Here is a 15,124-nt window from a genome sequence, read left to right as displayed (position 1 = left end):
TTTTACCAATAACCCTTGGATTCCCCCAGGGATCTATATTAGGCCCCCTCCTATTCTTCATCTTCATTAATGACCTGCACAAAAGTCATCCCAGATGCAACATGTATTCAGTATGCAGATGACTCCACCCTAATCTGCTCTGCCACCTCCCCCACAGATTTACAATATTTATCCCAAACCACTTTCAACAAAGTAGGGAACTGTCTCACTGGTCGCCATCTACTATTAAACCCAAATAAAACCAAAATGTTACTTTTCTCCCCCACCCGCAAGGTCCCCTTACCACCTCTCACCATAACATCTAACAATGGCACCATAATTTCTCCAGAACCTTGTACTAAACTACTGGGAGTAAATCATCAACATCCTTAAGTTTGATGCTCGCACAGACAAAACTATTAAAACAGTTAATAAGAAACTAGGGTCTTTATACAAGATTAAACAATTCCTAACCCCATCTGCTAGGACTGTTATTACCCATACACACATTTGCTATCCACCCTTCTTTTTATGCTTCACCCATCTTCGTAAACCTAAGCAAATCAGACCTCAATAAATTTACTAACTGCTACAATAATATTGCCAGATTTGTCACAGGATCAGCTTACAGAACCCATCACTGTCAAAACCTTAAATCGTTAGACTGGCTAGAACTACCCTATCAACTTCAGTATAACCAACTTATAGTTGTTAACAAAATTCTTTACCAACCAGACAATACACCCATACTGAAAAATATTATCACCCCCTACAGTAACCTAAAAGCCCTCCGCTCTTCCAACAGAATGCTAGTACAAACTGTTAATGCCAACAATTCAGCTGGTGAATCACTATTCTCCAACTCTGTCGGTAAAATCTGGAACTTACTTCCTGCACAACTTACTACAGTTCCCAACTTATCAATTCAAGATATCCCTTAAGAAACACCTAAAAATGCACTGGCTTTGTCCTTGTACAAACCCTGACTAACCCCCACTCAAACATCAACTATAAATGTTAACCTTACTACAGGAAAGAAACTCTGATTCTCTAATTGTTTAGAATTCTGAGTATATGTCTATCACCTATTGGAAAGTATTAAAGTAAGGATGATATCTTCTCAGCCATGTATGTTAACCGCTATAAACTGTATGTGTTTTCCCTTATCAGATGTAATCTCTAACTATTTCCTACTCAGCTAATAATTTCCAACTATTTCCTGTGTGTATTTGAGAAAATCGTGAGCTTGTGTGAATCTATTGTTAAACAAATGTTGATTTTGTGATAAGTCACTGTAATAACTTCACTATATTTATACTTGTTTGGAGCTTTTCTCTCTGGGCCTCCGCTGAAAATGGACCTGTATCCAGGTGGTGCTGCAGTAGCGTTGTCGCCTCACAGTAAGACGCTGTCCGGTTCGATTCTCAGCTAGAGCGTCTTCTGCGTGGAGACATGCGTGAATGGGCATACCTTCGTTGAAGGTTGTGCATCAGGCCTGGCAAGCCGGTATGTAAAAATCAACTGCTAATCATTAGCGGACAGGAGTTCCGCTGTGGCGACCCCTAACCGGGAAAAGCCGAAAGACACAAACAATTCAGTTGGACTTTCCTGGTTAACAAATGTAAAATAAAACAAAATAAAATAAATAAATACAATATGTGGAGCTGAGAATGCCTTGTAATAATGATATCCCTTTAGTGGTATCCTGCACAAAGGACAAAAGTGCTACTTTGTTTTTACATACATTGAGTTCTGATACGATTTCTCTAAAAGCAATTACTTTGAATGTTGCATAGATAGATCCAAAAAACACTTTGTGTTCATAAGATTTTATTTTTTGAGATAAAATAGCTAAGAAGCCATGTGTTACCAGCTACCTACATCAGATGCACTTCTCTCTTTCGCAATTAACTGGTTAAGCCTGCAGGTTTGACTTTATGGTGATTCCTTATGGGTATGTGTGCCTTCCAGCTATTCTCACACTTCAGTAGCCCTTCTTATGGTGCCTAATGCTAGGCTGGTAATTTGCAAGTTGTAACAGTATAATCATACAAGTGTGTCTTGCAAAATTGTCTTGAAAGGTCTACAATATAGTTTCACACTAACAACAACAGCAGTAAGATGCATACCGATAACCTAGAAGGGAGCTGAGGAACATTATCAAATAGGGACAAAATGAAGACACGAACTAAAATTCCTGCAGAAATGACCAATTCCCAGGTACAAAGAGCATAACATTTCCAAAACAGTGAATCATTTTAACTTTTTGTGTAGCCCATCTAAGTACACATATACATGGTCTCTAGAAAAACACTGTAACCAACAGATTTACAGAATTTTTAATAAAAAGTATCAAACAAGTGCAACAGCTTTTGTACATCAAGATAAAAATAATAACAATAATAAAAGCAAATACCTATGAGAAAGGTGACATCAGTTTAATTAAGAATGACAGATCAGTTTGATATTAAGAATGACAGTGCATCAGAAACATTACATAAACTTAACAAGAAAATTAGACTTGTCCAGAGTGTACACAACAAGATGCAAACAGCAACTTACTTTAACTTCAGAATAATGCTCATTAACAATCACTGGGGAAATTCAGGTCTGATTTCACCAGAAAACTAGAAGCATGTTTGATAACAATGTAAAATCATGCTTATTGCTTTTTTACCCATTCAGAAATATAAGGTACTGCATTAAGTCAGCAATACATCAGAAAAGCTCATATTCATCTCTTTAATGTCTACAGTAAGACAGCTTTTCTCTTCAACATCCATCACTATGACCTGATGGTATGAACTGCCCTTATCCAATTACTGTTCCATAATTCCAAATAGTGGCGATTCTCTTCTGAATGCTGCCATACCAGTTTAGGGGATCCCCATCACTTGTTTCAGCATTTTGTTTTTCGGATAGTCCTACAGGAAAGGCTGTTATTTTTCCTCAATGTAATCCTCTTCAGGCTTCTGTTCTATTAAGAAATGTTGGTGACTTGCACATATCTGAGGTATCACTTGTTCTCTGAAACACTTGTACAAAGTAGATGATGACAGACAAACATAATTTCATCTATTATGGGGAATACATCTGTAACAGAAAAAGCCACCCTCCACCAACTGCCAGGAAACACACATCTATAAGGAAAACAAAAACTCACACGAAACATATGAACCCAAATGCAGAACTAGAGGAAACAAAGACTTGCTTTGCCAAGCTGTTAACTATCTTGCCAAAGGAAAATATGTATATCTTGTATTGTCAAATAATAATAAATGACCTAGTACACAGAAGAGGTAAGTTGTTTATAAGAACTACAACCCTGCACTTTGGCATCATTCAGATAGTAGTCACGTTATAAGGCAAAGAGTGACTGAGCAATGTAGATCAGAGGCTGGCTTTGATGACAACAAAGCCAGACCAGAAGACTTAGCAGATGCAGTCTGTTTCTACTACCTGATGTTATGAAAACCAAAAGAAATTCTTTCCTTGTGAGCTTAGGTAAAAGTAACATGCTGCATCAACATGAGCTAGGCTGCAGTTCATAAACGGGGAGTTAACAATAACATCTTGAAGCACATCACAAGACATAATACAAACATTTCTGAAGGATGCACACAGTTCTGACAGGGTCAACAAGGAGCTCTGCTTGTAATGATTACTGGTAATACAGACCACATCTTCAGTGATATTTGATGCTATCAGCCCTCTGAAAGACTAGCTTTATGACACTCATAGTCAGCATTCCAGACACAATGGTATTGACATACTTTTACTGGAGCAACATGGTTAATATATTAACTGCCTAGAAGTGTGTTGATGCGGTCACAGACACTAGTAGAAGTCATATGTCACAGACACTAGTAAACGTCAAATGTTACATACTATAGTAAAAGTCGAATGTCACAGACACTAGAAGTCGTCATATGTCACAGATGCTAGTAGAAGTCAGTCATAAGAAGTGTCCACAAAGCTTAGAATTTGTGAGCTCCTGTTTTCTTCATATTCCTGAAATTTACACTAAGAACAGTTCTGTTGCTTGCTACACATCTCAACATTTCTAATACAAATTCCTGCATACTCAGTTTCTTCATAGATTCTTCTGAGAATTTCTTGACATTTAAAACTGAATGCTTGTAATCATTATGATTACATTCATTTTTCCTCTCTTACAACTTTATGGTTAGAAAACACAATGTAAAATAGGTAAAAAGACTCTAATAGTTACCTTGTCATCTTAGATGTTGACATTTCAGGTACATTGTAAGCATTTCTAGTATTGCCTGTATACTGCAATCAAATACTATTGAAGGTACCTGAACACTGTCAAGTACCTAGATCTGTACTCTGTTTCTGCCCTCTGAGTGAACGAAGTTACAATAGTAAAATAATCAGCACATTTACCCAGTTGGATACCAAACAAGCACAATTAACATATTTTTATTCTTTGCCTGACTTCCTGGTCATATTATATAATACAGAAGTGAATAGTAGGTACTAAAATAAATAAATGAATGAATGAACAGCTGGAGTAACGGGCCATAAACATCAGAAAGTGCCGGCTCTTATTACGCAGGAAGGACAATGCTTTATGTTGAATGTCCAAGAGCACACAGAAAAACATGACTCATCCACTGCTTCAGTCCAACCAGCTTTTGAACTGAACAGTGACAAAGACCGACTATTAATGGGCAAAGGAGGCATTCCAGTTCAGACATTGGGATGGCTAATTACATGAGAAGTCTGTAGTTGTCAAAGAAAGGAAAAAAATGGTAAATTATACAACACAATGAAGGAAAACCTTAGGTATACAACTAAAGCCAATAAACAGATCCTGACAATGTGTCACCAGTTTTTGTAATAAGGGATTGCATTAAATGTTGTTCAGTCTTGCTGACACTGGTAAGTCACTGACTTATTTCAGTCAGAATTATAGAGCCGGTACACTTGAGCTTTTAGCCCCCTTTTTCTGAGATGACGTTTTTCAGTGAGGTTATACTTTTCTTTTGATCTCATCTCCCTACACATGACTGACTCTACACTAGATTTTTCTCCTGGGAATAATGCACTCTCTTCTCTGAGCTTCTTCGTGACAGGTAAGATTGTGAATAGAGTAATTACTCCGACCTTGGACTGTGCCGAGTGAGGCAGTATGCTGAATTCTCACAGCCAAAGGGAAGAACAAATAATATACCAAAACATGGTATGTCATCTGTACTCAGTGGTACTGCATGCCACCCCCATATTCCTAAAATAAGAAGGAAAGTCACACAGTGCACTGCTGGCAAATAGTACTTGTCTAACCCTTAACCAACCCTCTGTATATAAAGTACAAATGTTGCAGTTCGATCTTCAGTTACTAGGACTTAAAAGCAACACATTCTGGAAACCACTAATGGATTTGGGAAAACATTAATGTCTGCTTTTTTGTTGTTGTTGTACTACCTGCCTAGCCTGAAATGATGATACATGACAGTAGAAAGAAAAAAGCAGCCACTGCTAGGAGTACACTAATTGTAGAGAGAAAAGTGACTCAGTAATACAACACACACACACACACAAACTTCATGGCTACATTAGATCTCTAGTAGTGCAGAGAGTGGTACTCTTTCGCATTGTGTTTCAAACAACAATATTAGTATATACACATTAGCACTGAAATAATACAGAAAACTAATTATGCTACACAGAGGACTACTTAGCACCAACATGTACATAAAACATGCACACACAGGAGTGCAGTACTGCCCCAGGCCGCACTGCAGTGTCAACAATCCATTTACCTTATGTGGGAACAGAATCCACAGCCTTCTGCACCAAAGGCAAGTGTGCCACTGACACTGTAAATTTGGAAATTCTTGCCTTTGTAGGCATCAGGTTCCTTTGTGTTTCTGAAACAAAAGTTGGGAATAATGCTACTGCCTAAAAGTGTTTTGTTGTGAGGATCTTAAAAAGATGGACCAGAGGCCAGAGGAGCCAATTCCTTAACAGGCAGCGAGACAGTAGCTGCATACAGCAATGTATTTATGTTACACAAAAATCTACAAGACTGTGTCATCTTGATTGTTGTAAATAAGGCTGCTTTCTCTGTTTTTTGTTTGAAACCTACATATGTGTAGACTGCTATTTCCTGCAAGCTGGTTTATTTGTCTTGTTTAAAACTAAGTTAAACCACTTGCATTTGTCTTCAAATCTAAAAGTAAACTTATCAGTTAAGGGGTTAACAATTTGCTAGTGGGATAATTTGCCATTTACAGATGCTTCTAGCAACGTTCTTCTTTTTTTCTAAAGAGCTGCATTCCCTTGTGAAAAAAAACTGCTACTTTGTTGTTTCCAGCTAAACCAAAGCATGTTTGTTGTGTTCTAAAAAATCAGTCTTTACTTAAGCTGAATAAGAAACAAGATAATGTGTTTTTGCCAACCACCTCTGCTGAATGCATCCAAGTAAGCATCAGTTTGTAAGAACATTTACAAAACATATACAGAAAATAAATATTATTACTCATCTGGTACAATAATCAAGGCACTTGCTTTTTGCATGCTCCAGAATGCTTTACGTTTGCTTGAAAACTGAGTTCTCAGAGAAGCTACCACAATAATGTGCATGACAGATGTCAAGAAATTAAATTTTTTGTGAGTCCATCTGCCGTTTGATATGTCCTGTTACCCTTCTTCAATCTCCACAGCAAAGACTCTCCAAAGCAATCAAATGGCTTTCCTCGAAGACCAAGGTTGCCATTATGTGGAGATAATAATTCTGAAATCCCAGGAAGCAGACATTAAGATGAGTTGATAGGGATAACACACTGACAGAAGCAAAAGGCTATTTTGTCTGAATTCTGTATCCACAATCCCACGAGAAGGAAACAGTCTCAACACAGATGTCTGTGTCCACAGAATGATTTCCCAGTGTATTTCACAAAGATGATTTGCTTCTGGTCTCTACCATGGACTGTAGCCCTATCTAAGGATAGGTGAAACAACAAAATATCATACCTTCCCACCCACACCCTACTCCTCAGAGGAGGAAGAATCAGGTCCGATGACTGAATCCAGATCACCAGAACAAGAATTTCCAATATATTGCAATAACAGCTTAGAGAAGATGAAGTAGGAAAATCACGATCATTTCAACATTACAGGCCTCCTCCAAACAAACTCTGTTTAAGAGTCCCTGTATCTTCCTGACTCTGTATAAAAATATGTTTCTTAATAAGTGACTCTAACTGAACAAGTATGAGCTGTCTAGCAGACAGGCTCACCATTATTTGAAACTTGGCAGTATTATTTCAGTAATCACATCTTTTAAACGTATACACAGGAATTGCCAAGCTCCTTCAACACCAATTTAGAGTAAGCATACCATAACAATATTAAGTTTATATTAGGAGATACAGCAAAGATCCTTGACTGCAACATTCTAAATTCAGTAAAATGGTCTTCCTTCAAAACCTAACTAAAGTACTGCCTACTAAGTACCACACAAAAATTTCTCCTTTCTGGACAGAAAAGAAATATACATGTATTTCAGACTGTACTATTGTAACCGATTAAATGTATATATTGTAACAGAGGATACTGGAAGAGAAGAAGTTAAGCTTAGCCCAGGTAACTTTTAGAAAAATATCCTGAAATTAAGTTACTTAATTTTAGGCCATAAAGATTGTATTTTATAGTTCTGAATGCAGCCAGAGATAAAAAGTCTGTGAAAACAAGGACTAGGGATCCTGCTGTACTATCCTTACCACTGAACTAATTGCTACCCTGGAAGGGTGGAAGTGTTAAAATGGTTTTATTGCTTCCAGAAGCTATAACAGATCTTAGCAAACCTCTATCTGTGTGTATGGTAACACATATCTTCACGGTTCTGGTTCAGTTTCTAGTAAAGGGGAGTAGAACTGGAACCAGAAGTCAGATGACCAGATGTATGTGATGTCATTCTGTAATCTAACACTGAAATTATGTTTTAATACTAGATGAGACAGAAGTCTCAGAACAATCTATTTCTGAAACTTGACAAGAAGGATCCCTCACCTTCATCATCTTGCCTTGCTCTAATAAGTGAAATAGGGGATAGTAATTATTTAGATCAGTCAAGAAAATATAGTGAGATTAATTAAGTACTCTTTTTCTGTATCTGTGTGAATCTTTCCATCTGTATTATTTTTAATATTTCCTGTGATTGAAACTCTGGTGTTTATTATAACTAGATATTTACTATTTTCATGTTCTTTTATTATTTACTATTAAATATATTTAACCTTTTCATTGTGGCTGGTCCTTTCGAGAACATTTTAACTTTTGAGAGTACTTACTGGTCAGACACTACTATATGTATTAGTATTAATTTTACTCAGTATAACTGGGTACCCTTGTAAGAGCCTTAACATAGATTGCTTTGTAGTTTCCTGGTGGCAGTATCTACCTTATAACCTAGGCAGAGGAGCATAGCTAGAAACTCTGTGCCAGCCTTTCCCAAGTGTGTGTGTGTGTGAAAATCAAATCACAAAGAATATGTGTGTGTGCATGTGAGCTACTTGGAGCAGGAACACAAAGCACTGTTTTTTCACAGAGAGGGTCGTGAAGGACTTGGCCTGGGACACTCAGTTGAGGACTCAATTATACAGCTGTGCAGTCGGCAGTCTTACTCGGGGCTGGGAGAGATAGAGAAAATGGGAAACTCAAACCTCGGATTGAGTGTGTTCTGTGTGTGCTCTTAAGGGAAACTGTGCTTGGTGCAGAGAGCTTAATCTGGAAATAGTGTGTGTATCTACTTTTGTTCCAAGTGAAAATCCCTCACTGCTGCCAATGGTGAGGATTCAGGCTCCTTGATTACTGGCTCAGATGCTGAAGAAGGTTTTGCTCAGCCACAACCAAAGAACGAATAGGCTCACAGGGCTCCTGCCCTATGATAACCAAGGAATAAATGAACTCATTGGGCTCTCACCCAACCATAACCAAAGAATGAATGGGCTCAATGGGATCTCACCCTACCATAACCAAAGAATGACTAGGCTACCTGGGCTCTCACCCTAATATAACCAAAGAATGAATGAGCTCATGGGGCTCCTGTCCTACCACAACCACATAATCACATAATAAATAGGCTCATTGGAGTCTCATCCTACCATAACCAAAAAATGAATGGGCTTCACTGGGATCTCACCCTATCATAACCAAAGAATGAATAGGCTCACTGGGCTCTCACCATACCATAATCAAACAATGAATGGGCTGTAGAGCTCTTGCATTGGTTGGAGAATGAAAGAAACTGCTTTTTGCCCTTTATAGCAGGAAGAATAGTTTCACTGCACTGATGGAGTGGAGTCTGAAGTAATGGTGGGGAATCTTGCCTTGGGTCAGGAATCAAATGGGTCTGGCCTATGTCTCTATAAATTAAATGAATAGGATAAATGGGTGCCAAGATAGACCAAATAGTAAGTGTTGGGGGTCCAAAAAAATCTACCTATATGTATAGCTGCTCAACTCTGTGTATACTTATACATAACTAGAATATATTTAGTTTTCATGTGTAAGTGCCTTGACTGTTTTACTAAGTTCTTAGCCTAATACACATTTTGTTTAGTTCTACTATGCTCTCACAATTACTATAATCACAATGGTCATGCCAGTTTTGCCAACTCAGTATTTGTACTACTATTACTTAGTATTAGTAGTACTACTACTATAGTAATAATAAGTAATATTATTATAATAGTATTATAATATATTATTATAATAGTAATAAGTAATAGTAGTAGTACTATAATATATACTATACTATAATATTATTATAATAGTATTATAATATAATATTATAATAGTAATAATAAGTAATAGTAGTACTACTATAGTAATAATAAGTAATATCATAATATATTATCATCATCATCTTCTTTCGGCTGTTCCCATTAGGGGTCGCCACAGCGGATCACCTGTTTCCATTTCTTTCTGTCCTCTGCATCTTGCTCTGTCACACCAACCACCTGCATGTCCTCTCTCACTACATCCATAAACCTTATCTTAGGCCTTCCTCTTTTCCTGTTACCTGGTAGCTTCATCCTTAGCATCTTTTCCCAATATACTCCGCATCCCTTCTCAGCACATGTCCAAACCAACATAACCTTGCCTCTCTGGCTTTGTCTCCAAACCGTCCAACCTGGGCTGACCCTCTAATATACTTATTTCTAATCCTGTCCACCCTCGTCACACTCAGTGCAAATCTTAACATCTTTAACTCTGCCACATCCAGCTCAAACTCCTGCTTTTTTGTCAATGCCACTGTCTCCAACCCATATAACATAGCTGGTCTCACTACCCTCTTGTAGACCTTCCCTTTCACTCTTATAGGTACTCATATGTCACAAATCACTCCTGACACTCTTCTCCACCCACTCAATCCTGCCTGTACTCTCTTCTTCACCTCTCTTCCACACTCACCGTTACTCTGAACTATTGACCCCAAGTATTTAAACTCATCCACCTTCGCCACCAACATATTATAATAGTATTATAATATAATATTATTATAACAGTAATAATAAGTAATAGTAGTAGTACTATTACTTAGTACTAGTATTAGTACTGATGCAACTCAGTATTTGCATCAGTATCCATAAATGTCATACACTAGCATATTCTGTCAGTGTATTTATTAATGTATTATTGATTTTAGCTATTTTTGTCTTATACCTACAGTACAAATGAGACATAAACCCAACTGGACACCCAATCAACAAACCATAAATAAAAAGTAAGCTTTTTATGTGCCTTGCATTCCAATCACCATACAAATTTGAATAGCTGCTTCTTTAGCCTTACTTTTGGTTAAATGAACATCTTTTCTTTATGAGTACCGGTTTGCTTTAAAGTTGCTTCAGTATTATCGGAGATGTACATGGTACATTAAAACTCAATCTCCAGTTATGCTTTAGAGCAAAATCGTAGCGGATGGTTTTAAATAAATGTATCTCCATGTGAGTATGTTCTAAGCATTAAAAAGGCATGTATGAGAGCACTGAGAAGTTCTAAAGAAGTGGAAATTAATTCACTTCTTTATGACAAAACTATTCCTCAAGAAACTATGCTGCAAGTGAAAATACAAAACATCTATTCTGTGCTTCCCAAAATTCAATAGCTAATAATATTCTTAACACAATCTGTGTAACAAAGACATGTCATTGAGCATTACATACTTTCCACAATGAGTGCAGACAGCATACAAACCCAGGAGAGAATATGGATTATTCACCATGTTAAGGGCAGGCTTTTCTTACACAGTTCCTTCAATGTATTTGTAAAAAGCACAAAATTATGAAACTACAGCAGTCCTCCCGATTACCCAGTTCAAGCGTTTGCTTGTGCACAGGATTTGTATAACAAGTTGTAAGAGAAAATTAGAATCGTTGAGAAATCTGGATAGCAATAAGTCAATACCATTAATAATAAGAAACAAAATCTAGGTAACATTGATACTAAATGAAAAGCAAGTCAGAACTTGCAGTCACAGTTTCTCCAGCACATGCTTTTACTGCTGAGATCTTTCTGAAGAGTAAAGCCATAATCATACCTGCTTTTTCAGTTGTCCTGAAACAGGAGAATTATTCTCATCACATTTTCTTTTGAGTAAATATAAAAAATATGTTGCAATCAAACATACAGTGCTACTCTTAACTATGCAAATCCATGAGCTCCTGTTCACTGCACCCACATGGGTTGGTTTACCAATGAAGTGCAGCCCTTGTCTACGACTTCCTTCTTTGCACAAGGTCATCAACGCAAGAAAGGCAGGTGGGGCGGGGTCTATTCTCAGATGCAATCTGCAACATAATCTAGCAGAGATGGGAATGTCCTTTTCAATAATTCAAGCAGTCATAAAAGCATGTAGTATAGTGTAGCTGCAAGTGCTTACAATAGGAGGCATTTACACAAAACAGAAGAGGTGGGACGCAGCCAATAATATGGGAGATGGGAGAACTGGAAAAGTGTAAAGGTATTATGTTTACTCTGGTACATGCACTCCCACCAACTTATCTGTCTGTTTCTCCAGAATCTATAAAAAGTATTCACGAGCAGACAAGAAGAAAAACTAAAATCATACCACATACATCTTATTTGGCAAACTGATGTCATCCTTTCATAGGAGACAATGAATACTTTAGTTTAAGAAGCAATGTTCCCTCATTGCATATTCACCTTTGCTAGGTTCTGTAATAGCACAAGCTCCTCTGGATTCATGCCAACTCACTGACGTTTTCCAGTGCACGCCTTTAAGAGAAAACCAAAAATAATGCATTTTTGCCAGGAAGGCAAGGCCTCTACACCCACCATGTGGATATATATATATATTTTATACATATCTATCTAGACACATATCTATCCATCTATCTCTCTCTCTCCATATATTATGTATATATATATATATATATATATATACACACATATATCTGTGTGTGTGTGTATATATATATATATATATATATATATATATATATATATATATATATATATATATATCTATATAAATAGATGGGATCCGTACAGATGCTTGACTGCATCTTTCACCAAATCCCAATTTGGTGAGCATACTTGCGCGAAAGTGCTGTTCACGGAAGCAGCACTTACGCGTAAGTATGCTTGTTGTTCCGGTCGAGCTACGGTGCGGTAAAATTCCCTTTTTCCCACTGTAGTGTGAACTCGGAGTGAGAATATTAAAGTAGGGGTGTGGGGGCGCATGGGGGCTTGCCCCCCTGCATTAAAGTTGATTTTGTTTTTTTTTTAACATACTTTAATGAAAGCGCTTTTTCGATGAAAGCACTAAGTGTGTTCGGTGGTAATGGATTTGGGCTTTTGATCTTTCGATCAAAAATCCTAGATCAATATAGATATTTACACACACTAATTGCATGGTTGCACAACCACAGGGAAAAGGCAAATGCAGTTTTGTTGTAAATGGCTTTCACTACAATTTATTCAACTTAATCAGGCTCACAGGAAAATGTCCTTGATGATCTGTCATGTACCTGGTCTTTTCGGCACTACATTGCAAGATGGGGTGGGGGGAGAGCACAAATTGAAGCAAACCTCCTTATACTGACATGTGTTAAACTGTTTTTTAAGGCCTTACTGAGAGTGATGTATAACATGCCAGACTCTCCATACATACTTCATTTCTTTGTTGCCACAATGATTAATAACCACATTAGGAAAGCACATATGTCAGACTCCTAATTATGAAAAGTATTTACTGCAGTGGTGGTGCTGCTGTATGGAGACATGCGTGAATGGGCGTACCTTCGTTGAAGGTTGTGCGTCAGGGTATGCAAATCGGCACGTAAAAATCGACTGCTAATCATTAGCGGACCGGAGTTCCGCTGTGGCGACCCCTAACCAGGAAAAGCCGAAAGACACAACAACAACAACAACAACATTTGATGTAGCTTAAATACTGGCTGCTATTAAGCATAACATTTTCTCGACATGATAGTACTAAACTTCAATAGCTCAGAAGAACTGAAATACATCTTGTTAATTAGTAGTTGTACACGATAGTAATGTTTTACTTTTAATGTAACTATTCATCAGTGGACATACACATAATGTAGCCATCTTAAATTTGTCAGGCAGAAATTTTGAGGGAATGAAATTTTTACTCTTTCTTGAAGCACCAATTTCATTGTCCGCTAAACCGTATACATTGTTACTTCTGAGATAGCAGATGCGCTCAGGCAGTTTGCATAGTACTGTCTACAATCAACTGCACCCTACTCCTTAGCATTAGTCAGTGCCAAGGGTAACTATGGCATCTCCCTCACACATAAGTACACACACACCTGAAGGAGGTTGGTCTCTCACTGATCAGTACTGTACTAGACTGGCAAAACCAACAGAACCAGCTTAAGGAAAGCAGGTAACTGGTTCATGAAACAGCCTGCAGTGCGTCAAAAGTCTTAATGCAAAAGATACTTTTGATATAAAAAGTTGTACATACCTTAATCTTCACACCTGACTAAACAGTCATGTTTGCAACAAGAGATATACATGATGTTTCAAAGCTATCTGACAGTATCTTCTGATCCAGTCTAACATCCGTGGCTGGCCTTATGCATAGATGAACTACGCAATCACCTAGGGCACTGTGCTACCCATTTCTGAGGGCACCTTTTCCCCGACTGTTTATTTTTTAGAGCAATATTTCTTTGCTCATTTTTGAGAGCATCTTTTCCCTGTTTGTTTATTTTTTAGAGCAATGTTTCTTTGCTCTAAAAAATAAATAAATAAATAAACACATTTCAAAAGAATAAAAAAATATCCCAGGAACACTGGGTGATCCAGGAGAGTGTGGCTTAGCTCCACTAATAAAATAAATGATGTTCCTAAATGTTGCAAGGTCATGGGAGTACAGATCTAGCAGCATTAAAATGTGGTGTGAAAGTGCACCTGAAGGAAGCATTTTTTTTTCTTGAAATCAAATCACTGGCTGAAGGAAGCTTTTTTATTAGGATAAGTAATGGAACATTCTGCAGACTTATGGACATTGAGGAGTGGTACAGTGAGTTACTATATTATTTTAAAATAAGATTGGCTGTAATCAATAAAATAATGTTTGAAAATATTTTGTCTTTGTGTAAAAACTGAGATGAGGGGATTAGTATGATGGTGATTTAAGCATTTTTACAATATTGCTGGAATTGATCACCCAGATATTTTAGTAGCATTTCTGACTTTGTGATTTGTGTGGATAGATACTTGAGGTAAGGTAAGTGTAGGAATGCTAGCAGTAAGCAGCCAGATATTTTGGGCAATATTCCTCTGGCTTTGTAATTTATATGGCTCAACTTTGATTGGCACACTTTAATGGGTCTCTGCTGACTTGTTTGTGTGGACTGTGTAGGTGAAACATTACATAACCATCAAACATAACTCTCAATGAATCAGGGACAAATCTCAATAGAACTGGTTTCAAATTAAGAAATAATCAGGGACACCTTTAAACTGTTAGTATTAGCAACTTAAGATAGTGACAGAATAAGACCATATGAGTTGATATACATTTATAAGAACTACCTAATTATTACTTATTAAGTGCAATTCATCAGCTTTTCTCTAAAAGTCACCATTTTAGGAGTGATTAAAAAAGACA

At 37.3% G+C, this 15,124-nt stretch overlaps 1 protein-coding gene across 4 annotated transcripts in view; it reads right to left on the bottom strand.

The window, feature by feature from the left end:
* KAZN (kazrin, periplakin interacting protein) overlaps positions 1-15,124 on the bottom strand; it is a 2,853,667-nt gene that overhangs the window by 2,694,803 nt on the left and 143,740 nt on the right. The window contains exon 1 of one of the 4 annotated variants that reach the window (XM_044062366.1): positions 11,552-11,629. The exons of the other annotated variants lie outside the window; for them this stretch is intronic. The gene's annotated coding sequence lies outside the window, so the exon portion shown is untranslated. Of the gene's footprint in view, positions 1-11,551; positions 11,630-15,124 lie in introns of those variants that run through there. 4 annotated transcript variants of the gene reach the window in all.

This window comes from Protopterus annectens, chromosome 2.part1, assembly GCF_019279795.1.
Source record: "Protopterus annectens isolate FY-2018-M chromosome 2.part1, PAN1.0, whole genome shotgun sequence".
In the NCBI taxonomy this organism is placed as follows: domain Eukaryota; kingdom Metazoa; phylum Chordata; order Ceratodontiformes; family Protopteridae; genus Protopterus; species Protopterus annectens.
The sequence above is the reverse complement of the archived record's forward strand: the minus strand, read 5'-3'. Positions and strand labels throughout refer to the sequence as shown.